Genomic DNA, 19503 nt, shown 5'->3' on the forward strand with positions numbered 1-19503 from the left:
AGCACATGAAGTTTCTCGGCCGTTCTCGCTCTTCTGCACATTTGCATTGGCAAATATCTATGTGCCAATCTTCTGCAAACCATTCTCTGACAGAGACATCATCTTTTTTTTCCACACCTTTGAAAAAGCCCTTTTGAATTCCTCGGTGCTTTGTTCTTTCTGTGTGATGAAACTAAGGGAAGCATGTCACATAGATGGAAAATGCCTCTGTTGTTCCAGGATGAGTAGACATTGTATCTTGCAAGGTCTGTTGGATGCAGAGCTAAAGATTTTAGCTGGGTGGAATATGGTGGAAGGCAAAAGAGCACTGAAAGCTTGATCTTGCGGTCAATTTTCCATCCATATGGTTTCCTACAAGACCTAAGGGATGAAGAGTAGTGTTTTTCATAGATTAAGGACCCCAAGGCTCACAAAATGGTTAGAGAGTAGTGCCCCGTGTGAGGATCGAACTCACGACCTTCAGATTATGAGACTGATGCGCTACCTGCTGCGCTAACGAGGCCAATTAGTCAAAGTGATATGTGTGTCATAGCTGGCCACCATACTTGGAAGCTGATGGCGGTGGCACATCTTTTTTTCACTTTGGTTTTCTCTATTTTTCTCAAATCAATGCAGCTAGTTTTCCCATATGGTCTAGCGGTTAGGATTCCTGGTTTTCACCCAGGCGGCCCGGGTTCGACTCCCGGTATGGGAAATGCAAGTCCTTTTAACGACCCGCACACTCCTAGTGCTGAAACCTCAAAGCTGTTTTTCCATTGTAACCTCCAATCATTCCCTTCTTGTCAAAGTACCAAGGGTCAAAGCCAGGGATGCAGACAAGACAGGTCAAGCCGGGTCAGGATAGGAAATGAAATACTATCAGGAACACAGGAACTCACAGGGCAAGCTGAAGTTCATCCAGCAACTAATGGCTCATGCACGCGCTTTGGCGTACGTATATGCGCACTGGCACATGAATTTTCACACATGAATAATATCAGGATCACAGGAACTCACAGGGGAAGCTGAAGATCATCCAGCAACTAATGGCTTATGCTGCTAGCTTTAAATAGGCCACTGGGCACCAGAAATTGTCACGCATTGTGTGCGCTTTGGCGTACGCACATGCGTACTAGCACATGAAGTTTCTCGGCCGTTCTCGCTCTTCTGCACATTTGCATTGGCAAATATCTATGTGCCAATCTTCTGCAAACCATTCTCTGACAGAGACATCATCTTTTTTTTCCACACCTTTGAAAAAGCCCTTTTGAATTCCTCGGTGCTTTGTTCTTTCTGTGTGATGAAACTAAGGGAAGCATGTCACATAGATGGAAAATGCCTCTGTTGTTCCAGGATGAGTAGACATTGTATCTTGCAAGGTCTGTTGGATGCAGAGCTAAAGATTTTAGCTGGGTGGAATATGGTGGAAGGCAAAAGAGCACTGAAAGCTTGATCTTCCGGTCAATTTTCCATCCATATGGTTTCCTACAAGACCTAAGGGATGAAGAGTAGTGTTTTTCATAGATTAAGGACCCCAAGGCTCACAAAATGGTTAGAGAGTAGTGCCCCGTGTGAGGATCGAACTCACGACCTTCAGATTATGAGACTGACGCGCTACCTGCTGCGCTAACGAGGCCAATTAGTGAAAGTGATATGTGTGTCATAGCTGGCCACCATACTTGGAAGCTGATGGCGGTGGCACATCTTTTTTTCCCTTTGGTTTTCTCTATTTTTCTCAAAGCAAGGCAGCTAGTTTTCCCATATGGTCTAGCGGTTAGGATTCCTGGTTTTCACCCAGGCGGCCCGGGTTCGACTCCCGGTATGGGAAATGCAAGTCCTTTTAACGACCCGCACACTCCTAGTGCTGAAACCTCAAAGCTGTTTTTCCATTGTAACCTCCAATCATTCCCTTGTTGTCAAAGTACCAAGGGTCAAAGCCAGGGATGCAGACAAGACAGGTCAAGCCGGGTCAGGACAGGAAATGAAATACTATCAGGAACACAGGAACTCACAGGGCAAGCTGAAGTTCATCAAGCAACTAATGGCTCATGCACGCGCTTTGGCGTACGTATATGCGCACTGGCACATGAATTTTCACACATGAATAATATCAGGATCACAGGAACTCACAGGGGAAGCTGAAGATCATCCAGCAACTAATGGCTTATGCTGCTAGCTTTAAATAGGCCACTGGGCACCAGAAATTGTCACGCATTGTGTGCGCTTTGGCGTACGCACATGCGTACTAGCACATGAAGTTTCTCGGCCGTTCTCGCTCTTCTGCACATTTGCATTGGCAAATATCTATGTGCCAATCTTCTGCAAACCATTCTCTGACAGAGACATCATCTTTTTTTTCCACACCTTTGAAAAAGCCCTTTTGAATTCCTCGGTGCTTTGTTCTTTCTGTGTGATGAAACTAAGGGAAGCATGTCACATAGATGGAAAATGCCTCTGTTGTTCCAGGATGAGTAGACATTGTATCTTGCAAGGTCTGTTGGATGCAGAGCTAAAGATTTTAGCTGGGTGGAATATGGTGGAAGGCAAAAGAGCACTGAAAGCTTGATCTTCCGGTCAATTTTCCATGCATATGGTTTCCTACAAGACCTAAGGGATGAAGAGTAGTGTTTTTCATAGATTAAGGACCCCAAGGCTCACAAAATGGTTAGAGAGTAGTGCCCCGTGTGAGGATCGAACTCACGACCTTCAGATTATGAGACTGACGCGCTACCTGCTGCGCTAACGAGGCCAATCAGTGAAAATGATATGTGTGTCATAGCTGGCCACCATACTTGGAAGCTGATGGCGGTGGCACATCTTTTTTTCCCTTTGGTTTTCTCTATTTTTCTCAAAGCAAGGCAGCTAGTTTTCCCATATGGTCTAGCGGTTAGGATTCCTGCTTTTCACCCAGGCGGCCTGGGTTCGACTCCCGGTATGGGAAATGCAAGTCCTTTTAACGACCCGCACACTCCTAGTGCTGAAACCTCAAAGCTGTTTTTCCATTGTAAACTCCAATCATTCCCTTCTTGTCAAAGTACCAAGGGTCAAAGCCAGGGATGCAGACAAGACAGGTCAAGCCGGGTCAGGACAGGAAATGAAATACTATCAGGAATACAGGAACTCACAGGGCAAGCTGAAGTTCATCCAGCAACTAATGGCTCATGCACGCGCTTTGGCGTACGTATATGCGCACTGGCACATGAATTTTCACACATGAATAATATCAGGATCACAGGAACTCACAGGGGAAGCTGAAGATCATCCAGCAACTAATGGCTTATGCTGCTAGCTTTAAATAGGCCACTGGGCACCAGAAATTGTCACGCATTGTGTGCGCTTTGGCGTACGCACATGCGTACTAGCACATGAAGTTTCTCGGCCGTTCTCGCTCTTCTGCACATTTGCATTAGCAAACATCTATGTGCCAATCTTCTGCAAACCATTCTCTGACAGAGACATCATCTTTTTTTCCACACCTTTGAAAAAGCCCTTTTGAATTCCTCGGTGCTTTGTTCTTTCTGTGTGATGAAACTAAGGGAAGCATGTCACATAGATGGAAAATGCCTCTGTTGTTCCAGGATGAGTAGACATTGTATCTTGCAAGGTCTGTTGGATGCAGAACTAAAGATTTTAGCTGGGTGGAATATGGTGGAAGGCAAAAGAGCACTGAAAGCTTGATCTTCCGGTCAATTTTCCATCCATATGGTTTCCTACAAGACCTAAGGGATGAAGAGTAGTGTTTTTCATAGATTAAGGACCCCAAGGCTCACAAAATGGTTAGAGAGTAGTGCCCCGTGTGAGGATCGAACTCACGACCTTCAGATTATGAGACTGACGCGCTACCTGCTGCGCTAACGAGGCCAATTAGTGAATGTGATGGCGGTGGCACATCTTTTTTTCCCTTTGGTTTTCTCTATTTTTCTCAAAACAACGCAGCTAGTTTTCCCATATGGTCTAGCGGTTAGGATTCCTGGTTTTCACCCAGGCGGCCCGGGTTCGACTCCCGGTATGGGAAATGCAAGTCCTTTTAACGACCCGCACACTCCTAGTGCTGAAACCTCAAAGCTGTTTTTCCATTGTAACCTCCAATCATTCCCTTCTTGTCAAAGTACCAAGGGTCAAAGCCAGGGATGCAGACAAGACAGGTCAAGCCGGGTCAGGATAGGAAATCAAATACTATCAGGAACACAGGAACTCACAGGGCAAGCTGAAGTTCATCCAGCAACTAATGGCTCATGCACGCGCTTTGGCGTACGTATATGCGCACTGGCACATGAATTTTCACACATGAATAATATCAGGATCACAGGAACTCACAGGGGAAGCTGAAGATCATCCAGCAACTAATGGCTTATGCTGCTAGCTTTAAATAGGCCACTGGGCACCAGAAATTGTCACGCATTGTGTGCGCTTTGGCGTACGCACATGCGTACTAGCACATGAAGTTTCTCGGCCGTTCTCGCTCTTCTGCACATTTGCATTGGCAAATATCTATGTGCCAATCTTCTGCAAACCATTCTCTGACAGAGACATCATCTTTTTTTTCCACACCTTTGAAAAAGCCCTTTTGAATTCCTCGGTGCTTTGTTCTTTCTGTGTGATGAAACTAAGGGAAGCATGTCACATAGATGGAAAATGCCTCTGTTGTTCCAGGATGAGTAGACATTGTATCTTGCAAGGTCTGTTGGATGCAGAGCTAAAGATTTTAGCTGGGTGGAATAGGGTGGAAGGCAAAAGAGCACTGAAAGCTTGATCTTCCGGTCAATTTTCCATCCATATGGTTTCCTACAAGACCTAAGGGATGAAGAGTAGTGTTTTTCATAGATTAAGGACCCCAAGGCTCACAAAATGGTTAGACAGTAGTGCCCCATGTGAGGATCGAACTCACGACCTTCAGATTATGAGACTGACACGCTACCTGCTGTGCTAACGAGGCCAATTAGTGAAAATGATATGTGTGTCATAGCTGGCCACCATACTTGGAAGCTGATGGCGGTGGCACATCTTTTTTTCCCTTTGGTTTTCTCTAGTTTTCTCAAAGCAAGGCAGCTAGTTTTCCCATATGGTCTAGCGGTTAGGATTCCTGGTTTTCACCCAGGCGACCCGGGTTCCACTCCCGGTATGGGAAATGCAAGTCCTTTTAACGACCCGCACACTCCTAGTGCTGAAACCTCAAAGCTGTTTTTCCATTGTAACCTCCAATCATTCCCTTCTTGTCAAAGTACCAAGGGTCAAAGCCAGGGATGCAGACAAGACAGGTCAAGCCGGGTCAGGATAGGAAATCAAATACTATCAGGAACACAGGAACTCACAGGGCAAGCTGAAGTTCATCCAGCAACTAATGGCTCATGCACGCGCTTTGGCGTACGTATATGCGCACTGGCACATGAATTTTCACACATGAATAATATCAGGATCACAGGAACTCACAGGGGAAGCTGAAGATCATCCAGCAACTAATGGCTTATGCTGCTAGCTTTAAATAGGCCACTGGGCACCAGAAATTGTCACGCATTGTGTGCGCTTTGGCGTACGCACATGCGTACTAGCACATGAAGTTTCTCGGCCGTTCTCGCTCTTCTGCACATTTGCATTGGCAAATATCTATGTGCCAATCTTCTGCAAACCATTCTCTGACAGAGACATCATCTTTTTTTTCCACACCTTTGAAAAAGCCCTTTTGAATTCCTCGGTGCTTTGTTCTTTCTGTGTGATGAAACTAAGGGAAGCATGTCACATAGATGGAAAATGCCTCTGTTGTTCCAGGATGAGTAGACATTGTATCTTGCAAGGTCTGTTGGATGCAGAGCTAAAGATTTTAGCTGGGTGGAATATGGTGGAAGGCAAAAGAGCACTGAAAGCTTGATCTTCCGGTCAATTTTCCATCCATATGGTTTCCTACAAGACCTAAGGGATGAAGAGTAGTGTTTTTCATAGATTAAGGACCCCAAGGCTCACAAAATGGTTAGACAGTAGTGCCCCATGTGAGGATCGAACTCACGACCTTCAGATTATGAGACTGACACGCTACCTGCTGTGCTAACGAGGCCAATTAGTGAAAATGATATGTGTGTCATAGCTGGCCACCATACTTGGAAGCTGATGGCGGTGGCACATCTTTTTTTCCCTTTGGTTTTCTCTAGTTTTCTCAAAGCAAGGCAGCTAGTTTTCCCATATGGTCTAGCGGTTAGGATTCCTGGTTTTCACCCAGGCGGCCCGGGTTCCACTCCCGGTATGGGAAATGCAAGTCCTTTTAACGACCCGCACACTCCTAGTGCTGAAACCTCAAAGCTGTTTTTCCATTGTAACCTCCAATCATTCCGTTGTTGTCAAAGTACCAAGGGTCAAAGCCAGGGATGCAGACAAGACAGGTCAAGCCGGGTCAGGACAGGAAAACAAATACTATCAGGAACACAGGAACTCACAGGGCAAGCTGAAGTTCATCCAGCAACTAATGGCTCATGCACGCGCTTTGGCGTACGTATATGCGCACTGGCACATGAATTTTCACACATGAATAATATCAGGATCACAGGAACTCACAGGGGAAGCTGAAGATCATCCAGCAACTAATGGCTTATGCTGCTAGCTTTAAATAGGCCACTGGGCACCAGAAATTGTCACACATTGTGTGCGCTTTGGCGTACGCACATGCGTACTAGCACATGAAGTTTCTCGGCCGTTCTCGCTCTTCTGCACATTTGCATTGGCAAATATCTATGTGCCAATCTTCTGCAAACCATTCTCTGACAGAGACATCATCTTTTTTTTCCACACCTTTGAAAAAGCCCTTTTGAATTCCTCGGTGCTTTGTTCTTTCTGTGTGATGAAACTAAGGGAAGCATGTCACATAGATGGAAAATGCCTCTGTTGTTCCAGGATGAGTAGACATTGTATCTTGCAAGGTCTGTTGGATGCAGAGCTAAAGATTTTAGCTGGGTGGAATATGGTGGAAGGCAAAAGAGCACTGAAAGCTTGATCTTGCGGTCAATTTTCCATCCATATGGTTTCCTACAAGACCTAAGGGATGAAGAGTAGTGTTTTTCATAGATTAAGGACCCCAAGGCTCACAAAATGGTTAGAGAGTAGTGCCCCGTGTGAGGATCGAACTCACGACCTTCAGATTATGAGACTGATGCGCTACCTGCTGCGCTAACGAGGCCAATTAGTCAAAGTGATATGTGTGTCATAGCTGGCCACCATACTTGGAAGCTGATGGCGGTGGCACATCTTTTTTTCACTTTGGTTTTCTCTATTTTTCTCAAATCAATGCAGCTAGTTTTCCCATATGGTCTAGCGGTTAGGATTCCTGGTTTTCACCCAGGCGGCCCGGGTTCGACTCCCGGTATGGGAAATGCAAGTCCTTTTAACGACCCGCACACTCCTAGTGCTGAAACCTCAAAGCTGTTTTTCCATTGTAACCTCCAATCATTCCCTTCTTGTCAAAGTACCAAGGGTCAAAGCCAGGGATGCAGACAAGACAGGTCAAGCCGGGTCAGGATAGGAAATGAAATACTATCAGGAACACAGGAACTCACAGGGCAAGCTGAAGTTCATCCAGCAACTAATGGCTCATGCACGCGCTTTGGCGTACGTATATGCGCACTGGCACATGAATTTTCACACATGAATAATATCAGGATCACAGGAACTCACAGGGGAAGCTGAAGATCATCCAGCAACTAATGGCTTATGCTGCTAGCTTTAAATAGGCCACTGGGCACCAGAAATTGTCACGCATTGTGTGCGCTTTGGCGTACGCACATGCGTACTAGCACATGAAGTTTCTCGGCCGTTCTCGCTCTTCTGCACATTTGCATTGGCAAATATCTATGTGCCAATCTTCTGCAAACCATTCTCTGACAGAGACATCATCTTTTTTTTCCACACCTTTGAAAAAGCCCTTTTGAATTCCTCGGTGCTTTGTTCTTTCTGTGTGATGAAACTAAGGGAAGCATGTCACATAGATGGAAAATGCCTCTGTTGTTCCAGGATGAGTAGACATTGTATCTTGCAAGGTCTGTTGGATGCAGAGCTAAAGATTTTAGCTGGGTGGAATATGGTGGAAGGCAAAAGAGCACTGAAAGCTTGATCTTCCGGTCAATTTTCCATCCATATGGTTTCCTACAAGACCTAAGGGATGAAGAGTAGTGTTTTTCATAGATTAAGGACCCCAAGGCTCACAAAATGGTTAGAGAGTAGTGCCCCGTGTGAGGATCGAACTCACGACCTTCAGATTATGAGACTGACGCGCTACCTGCTGCGCTAACGAGGCCAATTAGTGAAAGTGATATGTGTGTCATAGCTGGCCACCATACTTGGAAGCTGATGGCGGTGGCACATCTTTTTTTCCCTTTGGTTTTCTCTATTTTTCTCAAAGCAAGGCAGCTAGTTTTCCCATATGGTCTAGCGGTTAGGATTCCTGGTTTTCACCCAGGCGGCCCGGGTTCGACTCCCGGTATGGGAAATGCAAGTCCTTTTAACGACCCGCACACTCCTAGTGCTGAAACCTCAAAGCTGTTTTTCCATTGTAACCTCCAATCATTCCCTTGTTGTCAAAGTACCAAGGGTCAAAGCCAGGGATGCAGACAAGACAGGTCAAGCCGGGTCAGGACAGGAAATGAAATACTATCAGGAACACAGGAACTCACAGGGCAAGCTGAAGTTCATCAAGCAACTAATGGCTCATGCACGCGCTTTGGCGTACGTATATGCGCACTGGCACATGAATTTTCACACATGAATAATATCAGGATCACAGGAACTCACAGGGGAAGCTGAAGATCATCCAGCAACTAATGGCTTATGCTGCTAGCTTTAAATAGGCCACTGGGCACCAGAAATTGTCACGCATTGTGTGCGCTTTGGCGTACGCACATGCGTACTAGCACATGAAGTTTCTCGGCCGTTCTCGCTCTTCTGCACATTTGCATTGGCAAATATCTATGTGCCAATCTTCTGCAAACCATTCTCTGACAGAGACATCATCTTTTTTTTCCACACCTTTGAAAAAGCCCTTTTGAATTCCTCGGTGCTTTGTTCTTTCTGTGTGATGAAACTAAGGGAAGCATGTCACATAGATGGAAAATGCCTCTGTTGTTCCAGGATGAGTAGACATTGTATCTTGCAAGGTCTGTTGGATGCAGAGCTAAAGATTTTAGCTGGGTGGAATATGGTGGAAGGCAAAAGAGCACTGAAAGCTTGATCTTCCGGTCAATTTTCCATGCATATGGTTTCCTACAAGACCTAAGGGATGAAGAGTAGTGTTTTTCATAGATTAAGGACCCCAAGGCTCACAAAATGGTTAGAGAGTAGTGCCCCGTGTGAGGATCGAACTCACGACCTTCAGATTATGAGACTGACGCGCTACCTGCTGCGCTAACGAGGCCAATCAGTGAAAATGATATGTGTGTCATAGCTGGCCACCATACTTGGAAGCTGATGGCGGTGGCACATCTTTTTTTCCCTTTGGTTTTCTCTATTTTTCTCAAAGCAAGGCAGCTAGTTTTCCCATATGGTCTAGCGGTTAGGATTCCTGCTTTTCACCCAGGCGGCCTGGGTTCGACTCCCGGTATGGGAAATGCAAGTCCTTTTAACGACCCGCACACTCCTAGTGCTGAAACCTCAAAGCTGTTTTTCCATTGTAAACTCCAATCATTCCCTTCTTGTCAAAGTACCAAGGGTCAAAGCCAGGGATGCAGACAAGACAGGTCAAGCCGGGTCAGGACAGGAAATGAAATACTATCAGGAATACAGGAACTCACAGGGCAAGCTGAAGTTCATCCAGCAACTAATGGCTCATGCACGCGCTTTGGCGTACGTATATGCGCACTGGCACATGAATTTTCACACATGAATAATATCAGGATCACAGGAACTCACAGGGGAAGCTGAAGATCATCCAGCAACTAATGGCTTATGCTGCTAGCTTTAAATAGGCCACTGGGCACCAGAAATTGTCACGCATTGTGTGCGCTTTGGCGTACGCACATGCGTACTAGCACATGAAGTTTCTCGGCCGTTCTCGCTCTTCTGCACATTTGCATTAGCAAACATCTATGTGCCAATCTTCTGCAAACCATTCTCTGACAGAGACATCATCTTTTTTTCCACACCTTTGAAAAAGCCCTTTTGAATTCCTCGGTGCTTTGTTCTTTCTGTGTGATGAAACTAAGGGAAGCATGTCACATAGATGGAAAATGCCTCTGTTGTTCCAGGATGAGTAGACATTGTATCTTGCAAGGTCTGTTGGATGCAGAACTAAAGATTTTAGCTGGGTGGAATATGGTGGAAGGCAAAAGAGCACTGAAAGCTTGATCTTCCGGTCAATTTTCCATCCATATGGTTTCCTACAAGACCTAAGGGATGAAGAGTAGTGTTTTTCATAGATTAAGGACCCCAAGGCTCACAAAATGGTTAGAGAGTAGTGCCCCGTGTGAGGATCGAACTCACGACCTTCAGATTATGAGACTGACGCGCTACCTGCTGCGCTAACGAGGCCAATTAGTGAATGTGATGGCGGTGGCACATCTTTTTTTCCCTTTGGTTTTCTCTATTTTTCTCAAAACAACGCAGCTAGTTTTCCCATATGGTCTAGCGGTTAGGATTCCTGGTTTACACTCCAGGCGGCCCGGGTTCGACTCCCGGTATGGGAAATGCAAGTCCTTTTAACGACCCGCACACTCCTAGTGCTGAAACCTCAAAGCTGTTTTTCCATTGTAACCTCCAATCATTCCCTTCTTGTCAAAGTACCAAGGGTCAAAGCCAGGGATGCAGACAAGACAGGTCAAGCCGGGTCAGGACAGGAAATGAAATACTATCAGGAACACAGGAACTCACAGGGCAAGCTGAAGTTCATCCAGCAACTAATGGCTCATGCACGCGCTTTGGCGTACGTATATGCGCACTGGCACATGAATTTTCACACATGAATAATATCAGGATCACAGGAACTCACAGGGGAAGCTGAAGATCATCCAGCAACTAATGGCTTATGCTGCTAGCTTTAAATAGGCCACTGGGCACCAGAAATTGTCACGCATTGTGTGCGCTTTGGCGTACGCACATGCGTACTAGCACATGAAGTTTCTCGGCCGTTCTCGCTCTTCTGCACATTTGCATTGGCAAATATCTATGTGCCAATCTTCTGCAAACCATTCTCTGACAGAGACATCATCTTTTTTTTCCACACCTTTGAAAAAGCCCTTTTGAATTCCTCGGTGCTTTGTTCTTTCTGTGTGATGAAACTAAGGGAAGCATGTCACATAGATGGAAAATGCCTCTGTTGTTCCAGGATGAATAGACATTGTATCTTGCAAGGTCTGTTGGATGCAGAGCTAAAGATTTTAGCTGGGTGGAATATGGTGGAAGGCAAAAGAGCACTGAAAGCTTGATCTTCCGGTCAATGTTCCATCCATATGGTTTCCTACAAGACCTAAGGGATGAAGAGTAGTGTTTTTCATAGATTAAGGACCCCAAGGCTCACAAAATGGTTAGAGAGTAGTGCCCCGTGTGAGGATCAAACTCACGACCTTCAGATTATGAGACTGACGCGCTACCTGCTGCGCTAACGAGGCCAATTAGTGAAAGTGATATGTGTGTCATAGCTGGCCACCATACTTGGAAGCTGATGGCGGTGGCATATCTTTTTTTCCCTTTGGTTTTCTCTATTTTTCTCAAAACAAGGCAGCTAGTTTTCCCATATGGTCTAGCGGTTAGGATTCCTGGTTTTCACCCAGGCGGCCCGGGTTCGACTCCCGGTATGGGAAATGCAAGTCCTTTTAACGACCCGCACACTCCTAGTGCTGAAACCTCAAAGCTGTTTTTCCATTGTAACCTCTAATCATTCCCTTGTTGTCAAAGTACCAAGGGTCAAAGCCAGGGATGCAGACAATACAGGTCAAGCCGGGTCAGGACAGGAAATGAAATACTATCAGGAACACAGGAACTCACAGGGCAAGCTGAAGTTCATCCAGCAACTAATGGCTCATGCACGCGCTTTGGCGTACGTATATGCGCACTGGCACATGAATTTTCACACATGAATAATATCAGGATCACAGGAACTCACAGAGGAAGCTGAAGATCATCCATCAACTAATGGCTTATGCTGCTAGCTTTAAATAGGCCACTGGGCACCAGAAATTGTCACGCATTATGTGCGCTTTGGCGTACGCACATGCGTACTAGCACATGAAGTTTCTCGGCCGTTCTCGCTCTTCTGCACATTTGCATTGGCAAATATCTATGTGCCAATCTTCTGCAAACCATTCTCTGACAGAGACATCATCTTTTTTTTCCACACCTTTGAAAAAGCCCTTTTGAATTCCTCGGTGCTTTGTTCTTTCTGTGTGATGAAACTAAGGGAAGCATGTCACATAGATGGAAAATGCCTCTGTTGTTCCAGGATGAGTAGACATTGTATCTTGCAAGGTCTGTTGGATGCAGAGCTAAAGATTTTAGCTGGGTGGAATATGGTGGAAGGCAAAAGAGCACTGAAAGCTTGATCTTGCGGTCAATTTTCCATCCATATGGTTTCCTACAAGACCTAAGGGATGAAGAGTAGTGTTTTTCATAAATTAAGGACCCCAAGGCTCACAAAATGTTTAGAGAGTAGTGCCCCATGTGAGGATCGAACTCCCGACCTTCAGATTATGAGACTGACGCGCTACCTGCTGTGCTAACGAGGCCAATTAGTCAAAGTGATATGTGTGTCATAGCTGGCCACCATACTTGGAAGCTGATGGCGGTGGCACGTCTTTTTTTCCCTTTGGTTTTCTCTATTTTTCTCAAAGCAAGGCAGCTAGTTTTCCCATATGGTCTAGCGGTTAGGATTCCTGGTTTTCACCCAGGCGGCCCGGGTTTGACTCCCGGTATGGGAAATGCAAGTCCTTTTATCGACCCGCACACTCCTAGTGCTGAAACCTCAAAGCTGTTTTTCCATTGTAACCTCCAATCATTCCCTTCTTGTCAAAGTACCAAGGGTCAAAGCCAGGGATGCAGACAAGACAGGTCAAGCCGGGTCAGGACAGGAAATGAAATACTATCAGGAACACAGGAACTCACAGGGCAAGCTGAAGTTCATCCAGCAACTAATGGCTCATGCACGCGCTTTGGCGTACGTATATGCGCACTGGCACATGAATTTTCACACATGAATAATATCAGGATCACAGGAACTCACAGGGGAAGCTGAAGATCATCCAGCAACTAATGGCTTATGCTGCTAGCTTTAAATAGGCCACTGGGCACCAGAAATTGTCACGCATTGTGTGCGCTTTGGCGTACGCACATGCGTACTAGCACATGAAGTTTCTCGGCCGTTCTCGCTCTTCTGCACATTTGCATTGGCAAATATCTATGTGCCAATCTTCTGCAAACCATTCTCTGACAGAGACATCATCTTTTTTTTCCACACCTTTGAAAAAGCCCTTTTGAATTCCTCTGTGCTTTGTTCTTTCTGTGTGATGAAACTAAGGGAAGCATGTCACATAGATGGAAAATGCCTCTGTTGTTCCAGGATGAGTAGACATTGTATCTTGCAAGGTCTGTTGGATACAGAGCTAAAGATTTTAGCTGGGTGGAATATGGTGGAAGGCAAAAGAGCACTGAAAGCTTGATCTTCCGGTCAATGTTCCATCCATATGGTTTCCTACAAGACCTAAGGGATGAAGAGTAGTGTTTTTCATAGATTAAGGACCCCAAGGCTCACAAAATGGTTAGAGAGTAGTGCCCCGTGTGAGGATCGAACTCACGACCTTCAGATTATGAGACTGACGCGCTACCTGCTGCGCTAACGAGGCCAATTAGTGAAAGTGATATGTGTGTCATAGCTGGCCACCATACTTGGAAGCTGATGGCGGTGGCACATCTTTTTTTTCCCTTTGGTTTTCTCTATTTTTCTCAAAACAAAGCAGCTAGTTTTCCCATATGGTCTAGCGGTTAGGATTCCTGGTTTTCACCCCAGGCGGCCCAGGTTTGACTCCCGGTATGGGAAATGCAAGTCCTTTTAACGACCCGCACACTCCTAGTGCTGAAACCTCAAAGCTGTTTTTCCATTGTAACCTCCAATCATTCCCTTGTTGTCAAAGTACCAAGGGTCAAAGCCAGGGATGCAGACAAGACAGGTCAAGCCGGGTCAGGACAGGAAATGAAATACTATCAGGAACACAGGAACTCACAGGGCAAGCTGAAGTTCATCCAGCAACTAATGGCTCATGCACGCGCTTTGGCGTACGTATATGCGCACTGGCACATGAATTTTCACACATGAATAATATCAGGATCACAGGAACTCACAGGGGAAGCTGAAGATCATCCAGCAACTAATGGCTTATGCTGCTAGCTTTAAATAGGCCACTGGGCACCAGAAATTGTCACGCATTGTGTGCGCTTTGGCGTACGCACATGCGTACTAGCACATGAAGTTTCTCGGCCGTTCTCGCTCTTCTGCACATTTGCATTGGCAAATATCTATGTGCCAATCTTCTGCAAACCATTCTCTGACAGAGACATCATCTTTTTTTTCCACACCTTTGAAAAAGCCCTTTTGAATTCCTCGGTGCTTTGTTCTTTCTGTGTGATGAAACTAAATGAAGCATGTCACATAGATGGAAAATGCCTCTGTTGTTCCAGGATGAGTAGACATTGTATCTTGCAAGGTCTGTTGGATGCAGAGCTAAAGATTTTAGCTGGGTGGAATATGGTGGAAGGCAAAAGAGCACTGAAAGCTTGATCTTCCGGTCAATTTTCCATCCATATGGTTTCCTACAAGACCTAAGGGATGAAGAGTAGTGTTTTTCATAGATTAAGGACCCCAAGGCTCACAAAATGGTTAGAGAGTAGTGCCCCGTGTGAGGATCGAACTCACGACCTTCAGATTATGAGACTGACGCGCTACCTGCTGTGCTAACGAGGCCAATTAGTGAAAGTGATATGTGTGTCATAGCTGGCCACCATACTTGGAAGCTGATGGCGGTGGCACATCTTTTTTTCCCTTTGGTTTTCTCTATTTTTCTCAAACCAAGGCAGCTAGTTTTCCCATATGGTCTAGCGGTTTGGATTCCTGGTTTTCACCCAGGCGTCCCGGGTTCGACTCCCGGTATGGGAAATGCAAGTCCTTTTAACGACCCGCACACTCCTAGTGCTGAAACCTCAAAGCTGTTTTTCCATTGTAACCTCCAATCATTCCCTTGTTGTCAAAGTACCAAGGGTCAAAGCCAGGGATGCAGACAAGACAGGTCAAGCCGGGTCAGGACAGGAAATTAAATACTATCAGGAACACAGGAACTCACAGGGCAAGCTGAAGTTCATCCAGCAACTAATGGCTCATGCACGCGCTTTAGCGTACGTATATGCGCACTGGCACGTGAATTTTCACACATGAATAATATCAGGATCACAGGAACTCACAGGGGAAGCTGAAGATCATCCAGCAACTAATGGCTTATGCTGCTAGCTTTAAATAGGCCACTGGGCACCAGAAATTGTCACGCATTGTGTGCGCTTTGGCGTACGCACATGCGTACTAGCACATGAAGTTTCTCGGCCGTTCTCGCTCTTCTGCACATTTGCATTGGCAAATATCTATGTGCAAATCTTCTGCAAACCATTCTCTGACAGAGACATCATCTTTTTTTTCCACACCTTTGAAAAAGCCCTTTTGAATTCCTCGGTGCTTTGTTCTTTCTGTGTGATGAAACTAAGGGAAGCATGCCACATAGATGGAAAATGCCTCTGTTGTTCCAGGATGAGTAGACATTGTATCTTGCAAGGTCTGTTGGATGCAGAGCTAAAGATTTTAGCTTGGTGGAATATGGTGGAAGGCAAAAGAGCACTGAAAGCTTGATCTTGCGGTCAATTTTCCATCCATATGGTTTCCTACAAGACCTAAGGGATGAAGAGTAGTGTTTTTCATAGATTAAGGACCCCAAGGCTCACAAAATGGTTAGAGAGTAGTGCCCCGTGTGAGGATCGAACTCACGACCTTCAGATTATGAGACTGACGCGCTACCTGCTGCGCTAACGAGGCCAATTAGTGAATGTGATGGCGGTGGCACATCTTTTTTTCCCTTTGGTTTTCTCTATTTTTCTCAAAGCAAGGCAGCTAGTTTTCCCATATGGTCTAGCGGTTAGGATTCCTGGTTTTCACCCAGGCGGCCCGGGTTCGACTCCCGGTATGGGAAATGCAAGTCCTTTTAACGACCCGCACACTCCTAGTGCTGAAACCTTAAAGCTGTTTTTCCATTGTAACCTCCAATCATTCCCTTCTTGTCAAAGTACCAAGGGTCAAAGCCAGGGATGCAGACAAGACAGGTCAAGCCGGGTCAGGACAGGAAATTAAATACTATCAGGAACACAGGAACTCACAGGGCAAGCTGAAGTTCATCCAGCAACTAATGGCTCATGCACGCGCTTTGGCGTACGTATATGCGCACTGGCACATGAATTTTCACACATGAATAATATCAGGATCACAGGAACTCACAGGGGAAGCTGAAGATCATCCAGCAACTAATGGCTTATGCTGCTAGCTTTAAATAGGCCACTGGGCACCAGAAATTGTCACGCATTGTGTGCGCTTTGGCGTACGCACATGCGTACTAGCACATGAAGTTTCTCGGCCGTTCTCGCTCTTCTGCACATTTGCATTGGCAAATATCTATGTGCAAATCTTCTGTAAACCATTCTCTGACAGAGACATCATCTTTTTTTTCCACACCTTTGAAAAAGCCCTTTTGAATTCCTCGGTGCTTTGTTCTTTCTGTGTGATGAAACTAAGGGAAGCATGTCACATAGATGGAAAATGCCTCTGTTGTTCCAGGATGAGTAGACATTGTATCTTGCAAGGTCTGTTGGATGCAGAGCTAAAGATTTTAGCTGGGTGGAATATGGTGGAAGGCAAAAGAGCACTGAAAGCTTGATCTTCCGGTCAATGTTCCATCCATATGGTTTCCTACAAGACCTAAGGGATGAAGAGTAGTGTTTTTCATAGATTAAGGACCCCAAGGCTCACAAAATGGTTAGAGAGTAGTGCCCCGTGTGAGGATCAAACTCACGACCTTCAGATTATGAGACTGACGCGCTACCTGCTGCGCTAACAAGGCCAATTAGTGAAAGTGATATGTGTGTCATAGCTGGCCACCATACTTGGAAGCTGATAGCGGTGGCACATCTTTTTTTCCCTTTGGTTTTCTCTATTTTTCTCAAAACAAGGCAGCTAGTTTTCCCATATGGTCTAGCGGTTAGGATTCCTGGTTTCACCCAGGCGGCCCGGGTTCGACTCCCGGTATGGGAAATGCAAGTCCTTTTAACGACCCGCACACTCCTAGTGCTGAAACCTCAAAGCTGTTTTTCCATTGTAACCTCCAATCATTCCCTTGTTGTCAAAGTACCAAGGGTCAAAGCCAGGGATGCAGACAAGACAGGTCAAGCCGGGTCAGGACAGGAAATGAAATACTATCAGGAACACAGGAACTCACAGGGCAAGCTGAAGTTCATCCAGCAACTAATGGCTCATGCACGCGCTTTGGCGTACGTATATGCGCACTGGCACATGAATTTTCACACATGAATAATATCAGGATCACAGGAACTCACAGGGGAAGCTGAAGATCATCCAGCAACTAATGGCTTATGCTGCTAGCTTTAAATAGGCCACTGGGCACCAGAAATTGTCACGCATTGTGTGCGCTTTGGCGTACGCACATGCGTACTAGCACATGAAGTTTCTCGGCCGTTCTCGCTCTTCTGCACATTTGCATTGGCAAATATCTATGTGCCAATCTTCTGCAAACCATTCTCTGACAGAGACATCATCTTTTTTTTCCACACCTTTGAAAAAGCCCTTTTGAATTCCTCGGTGCTTTGTTCTTTCTGTGTGATGAAACTAAGGGAAGCATGTCACATAGATGGAAAATGCCTCTGTTGTTCCAGGATGAGTAGACATTGTATCTTGCAAGGTCTGTTGGATGCAGAGCTAAAGATTTTAGCTGGGTGGAATATGGTGGAAGGCAAAAGAGCACTGAAAGCTTGATCTTGCGGTCAATTTTCCATCCATATGGTTTCCTACAAGACCTAAGGGATGAAGAGTAGTGTTTTTCATAGATTAAGGACCCCAAGGCTCACAAAATGGTTAGAGAGTAGTGCCCAGTGTGAGGATCGAACTCACGACCTTCAGATTATGAGACTGACGCGCTACCTGCTGCGCTAACGAGGCCAATTAGTGAATTGATATGTGTGTCATAGCTGGCCACCATACTTGGAAGCTGATGGCGGTGGCACATCTTTTTTTCCCTTTGGTTTTCTCTATTTTTCTCAAAACAAGACAGCTAGTTTTCCCATATGGTCTAGCGGTTAGGATTCCTGGTTTTCACCCAGGCGGCCCGGGTTCGACTCCCGGTATGGGAAATGCAAGTCCTTTTAACGACCCGCACACTCCTAGTGCTGAAACCTCAAAGCTGTTTTTCCATTGTAACCTCCAATCATTCCCTTCTTGTCAAAGTACCAAGGGTCAAAGCCAGGGATGCAGACAAGACAGGTCAAGCCGGGTCAGGACAGGAAATGAAATACTATCAGGAACACAGGAACTCACAGGGCAAGCTGAAGTTCATCCAGCAACTAATGGCTCATGCACGCGCTTTGGCGTACGTATATGCGCACTGGCACATGAATTTTCACACATGAATAATATCAGGATCACAGGAACTCACAGGGGAAGCTGAAGATCATCCATCAACTAATGGCTTATGCTGCTAGCTTTAAATAGGCCACTGGGCACCAGAAATTGTCACGCATTGTGTGCGCTTTGGCGTACGCACATGCGTACTAGCACATGAAGTTTCTCGGCCGTTCTCGCTCTTCTGCACATTTGCATTGGCAAATATCTATGTGCCAATCATCTGCAAACCATTCTCTGACAGAGACATCATCTTTTTTTTCCACACCTTTGAAAAAGCCCTTTTGAATTCCTCGGTGCTTTGTTCTTTCTGTGTGATGAAACTAAGGGAAGCATGTCACATAGATGGAAAATGCCTCTGTTGTTCCAGGATGAGTAGACATTGTATCTTGCAAGGTCTGTTGGATGCAGAGCTAAAGATTTTAGCTGGGTGGAATATAGTGGAAGGCAAAAGAGCACTGAAAGCTTGATCTTCCGGTCAATTTTCCATCCATATGGTTTCCTACAAGACCTAAGGGATGAAGAGTAGTGTTTTTCATAGATTAAGGACCCCAAGGCTCACAAAATGGTTAGAGAGTAGTGCCCCGTGTGAGGATCGAACTCACGATCTTCAGATTATGAGACTGACGCGCTACCTGCTGCGCTAACGAGGCCAATTAGTGAAAGTGATATGTGTGTCATAGCTGGCCACCATACGTGGAAGCTGATGGCGGTGGCACATCTTTTTTTCCCTTTGGTTTTCTCTATTTTTCTCAAAACAAGACAGCTAGTTTTCCCATATGGTCTAGCGGTTAGGATTCCTGGTTTTCACCCAGGCGGCCCGGGTTCGACTCCCGGTATGGGAAATG

The 19503-nt window shown here is 45.7% G+C and overlaps 18 non-coding genes across 18 annotated transcripts; 10 read left to right on the forward strand and 8 right to left on the reverse strand.

The window, feature by feature from the left end:
* Window positions 1-622: 622 nt before the first annotated feature.
* TRNAE-UUC (transfer RNA glutamic acid (anticodon UUC)) lies at window positions 623-694 on the forward strand. The gene has a single exon. It is a non-coding gene; the product is annotated as a tRNA-Glu (tRNA).
* An 848-nt stretch (window positions 695-1542) lies between these two features.
* On the reverse strand, window positions 1543-1615 carry TRNAM-CAU (transfer RNA methionine (anticodon CAU)). The gene has a single exon. It is a non-coding gene; the product is annotated as a tRNA-Met (tRNA).
* A 120-nt stretch (window positions 1616-1735) lies between these two features.
* Window positions 1736-1807, forward strand: TRNAE-UUC (transfer RNA glutamic acid (anticodon UUC)). The gene has a single exon. It is a non-coding gene; the product is annotated as a tRNA-Glu (tRNA).
* Window positions 1808-2655: 848 nt separating this feature from the next.
* On the reverse strand, window positions 2656-2728 carry TRNAM-CAU (transfer RNA methionine (anticodon CAU)). The gene has a single exon. It is a non-coding gene; the product is annotated as a tRNA-Met (tRNA).
* Window positions 2729-3767: 1039 nt separating this feature from the next.
* On the reverse strand, window positions 3768-3840 carry TRNAM-CAU (transfer RNA methionine (anticodon CAU)). Its single transcript has one exon. It is a non-coding gene; the product is annotated as a tRNA-Met (tRNA).
* Window positions 3841-3922: 82 nt separating this feature from the next.
* On the forward strand, window positions 3923-3994 carry TRNAE-UUC (transfer RNA glutamic acid (anticodon UUC)). Its single transcript has one exon. It is a non-coding gene; the product is annotated as a tRNA-Glu (tRNA).
* A 3267-nt stretch (window positions 3995-7261) lies between these two features.
* TRNAE-UUC (transfer RNA glutamic acid (anticodon UUC)) lies at window positions 7262-7333 on the forward strand. Its single transcript has one exon. It is a non-coding gene; the product is annotated as a tRNA-Glu (tRNA).
* An 848-nt stretch (window positions 7334-8181) lies between these two features.
* Window positions 8182-8254, reverse strand: TRNAM-CAU (transfer RNA methionine (anticodon CAU)). Its single transcript has one exon. It is a non-coding gene; the product is annotated as a tRNA-Met (tRNA).
* Window positions 8255-8374: 120 nt separating this feature from the next.
* On the forward strand, window positions 8375-8446 carry TRNAE-UUC (transfer RNA glutamic acid (anticodon UUC)). Its single transcript has one exon. It is a non-coding gene; the product is annotated as a tRNA-Glu (tRNA).
* Window positions 8447-9294: 848 nt separating this feature from the next.
* Window positions 9295-9367, reverse strand: TRNAM-CAU (transfer RNA methionine (anticodon CAU)). The gene has a single exon. It is a non-coding gene; the product is annotated as a tRNA-Met (tRNA).
* Window positions 9368-10406: 1039 nt separating this feature from the next.
* Window positions 10407-10479, reverse strand: TRNAM-CAU (transfer RNA methionine (anticodon CAU)). The gene has a single exon. It is a non-coding gene; the product is annotated as a tRNA-Met (tRNA).
* Window positions 10480-10561: 82 nt separating this feature from the next.
* Window positions 10562-10634, forward strand: TRNAV-UAC (transfer RNA valine (anticodon UAC)). Its single transcript has one exon. It is a non-coding gene; the product is annotated as a tRNA-Val (tRNA).
* Window positions 10635-11675: 1041 nt separating this feature from the next.
* Window positions 11676-11747, forward strand: TRNAE-UUC (transfer RNA glutamic acid (anticodon UUC)). The gene has a single exon. It is a non-coding gene; the product is annotated as a tRNA-Glu (tRNA).
* A 1961-nt stretch (window positions 11748-13708) lies between these two features.
* Window positions 13709-13781, reverse strand: TRNAM-CAU (transfer RNA methionine (anticodon CAU)). The gene has a single exon. It is a non-coding gene; the product is annotated as a tRNA-Met (tRNA).
* A 2155-nt stretch (window positions 13782-15936) lies between these two features.
* TRNAM-CAU (transfer RNA methionine (anticodon CAU)) lies at window positions 15937-16009 on the reverse strand. Its single transcript has one exon. It is a non-coding gene; the product is annotated as a tRNA-Met (tRNA).
* Window positions 16010-16091: 82 nt separating this feature from the next.
* Window positions 16092-16163, forward strand: TRNAE-UUC (transfer RNA glutamic acid (anticodon UUC)). The gene has a single exon. It is a non-coding gene; the product is annotated as a tRNA-Glu (tRNA).
* A 2152-nt stretch (window positions 16164-18315) lies between these two features.
* Window positions 18316-18387, forward strand: TRNAE-UUC (transfer RNA glutamic acid (anticodon UUC)). Its single transcript has one exon. It is a non-coding gene; the product is annotated as a tRNA-Glu (tRNA).
* Window positions 18388-19428: 1041 nt separating this feature from the next.
* On the forward strand, window positions 19429-19500 carry TRNAE-UUC (transfer RNA glutamic acid (anticodon UUC)). The gene has a single exon. It is a non-coding gene; the product is annotated as a tRNA-Glu (tRNA).
* Window positions 19501-19503: the final 3 nt, after the last annotated feature.

This window comes from Lithobates pipiens, unplaced genomic scaffold (assembly GCF_037356315.1).
Source record: "Lithobates pipiens isolate NorthernLeopardFrog02 unplaced genomic scaffold, aLitPip1_a1.2 Scaffold_8, whole genome shotgun sequence".
Taxonomy (NCBI): domain Eukaryota; kingdom Metazoa; phylum Chordata; class Amphibia; order Anura; family Ranidae; genus Lithobates; species Lithobates pipiens.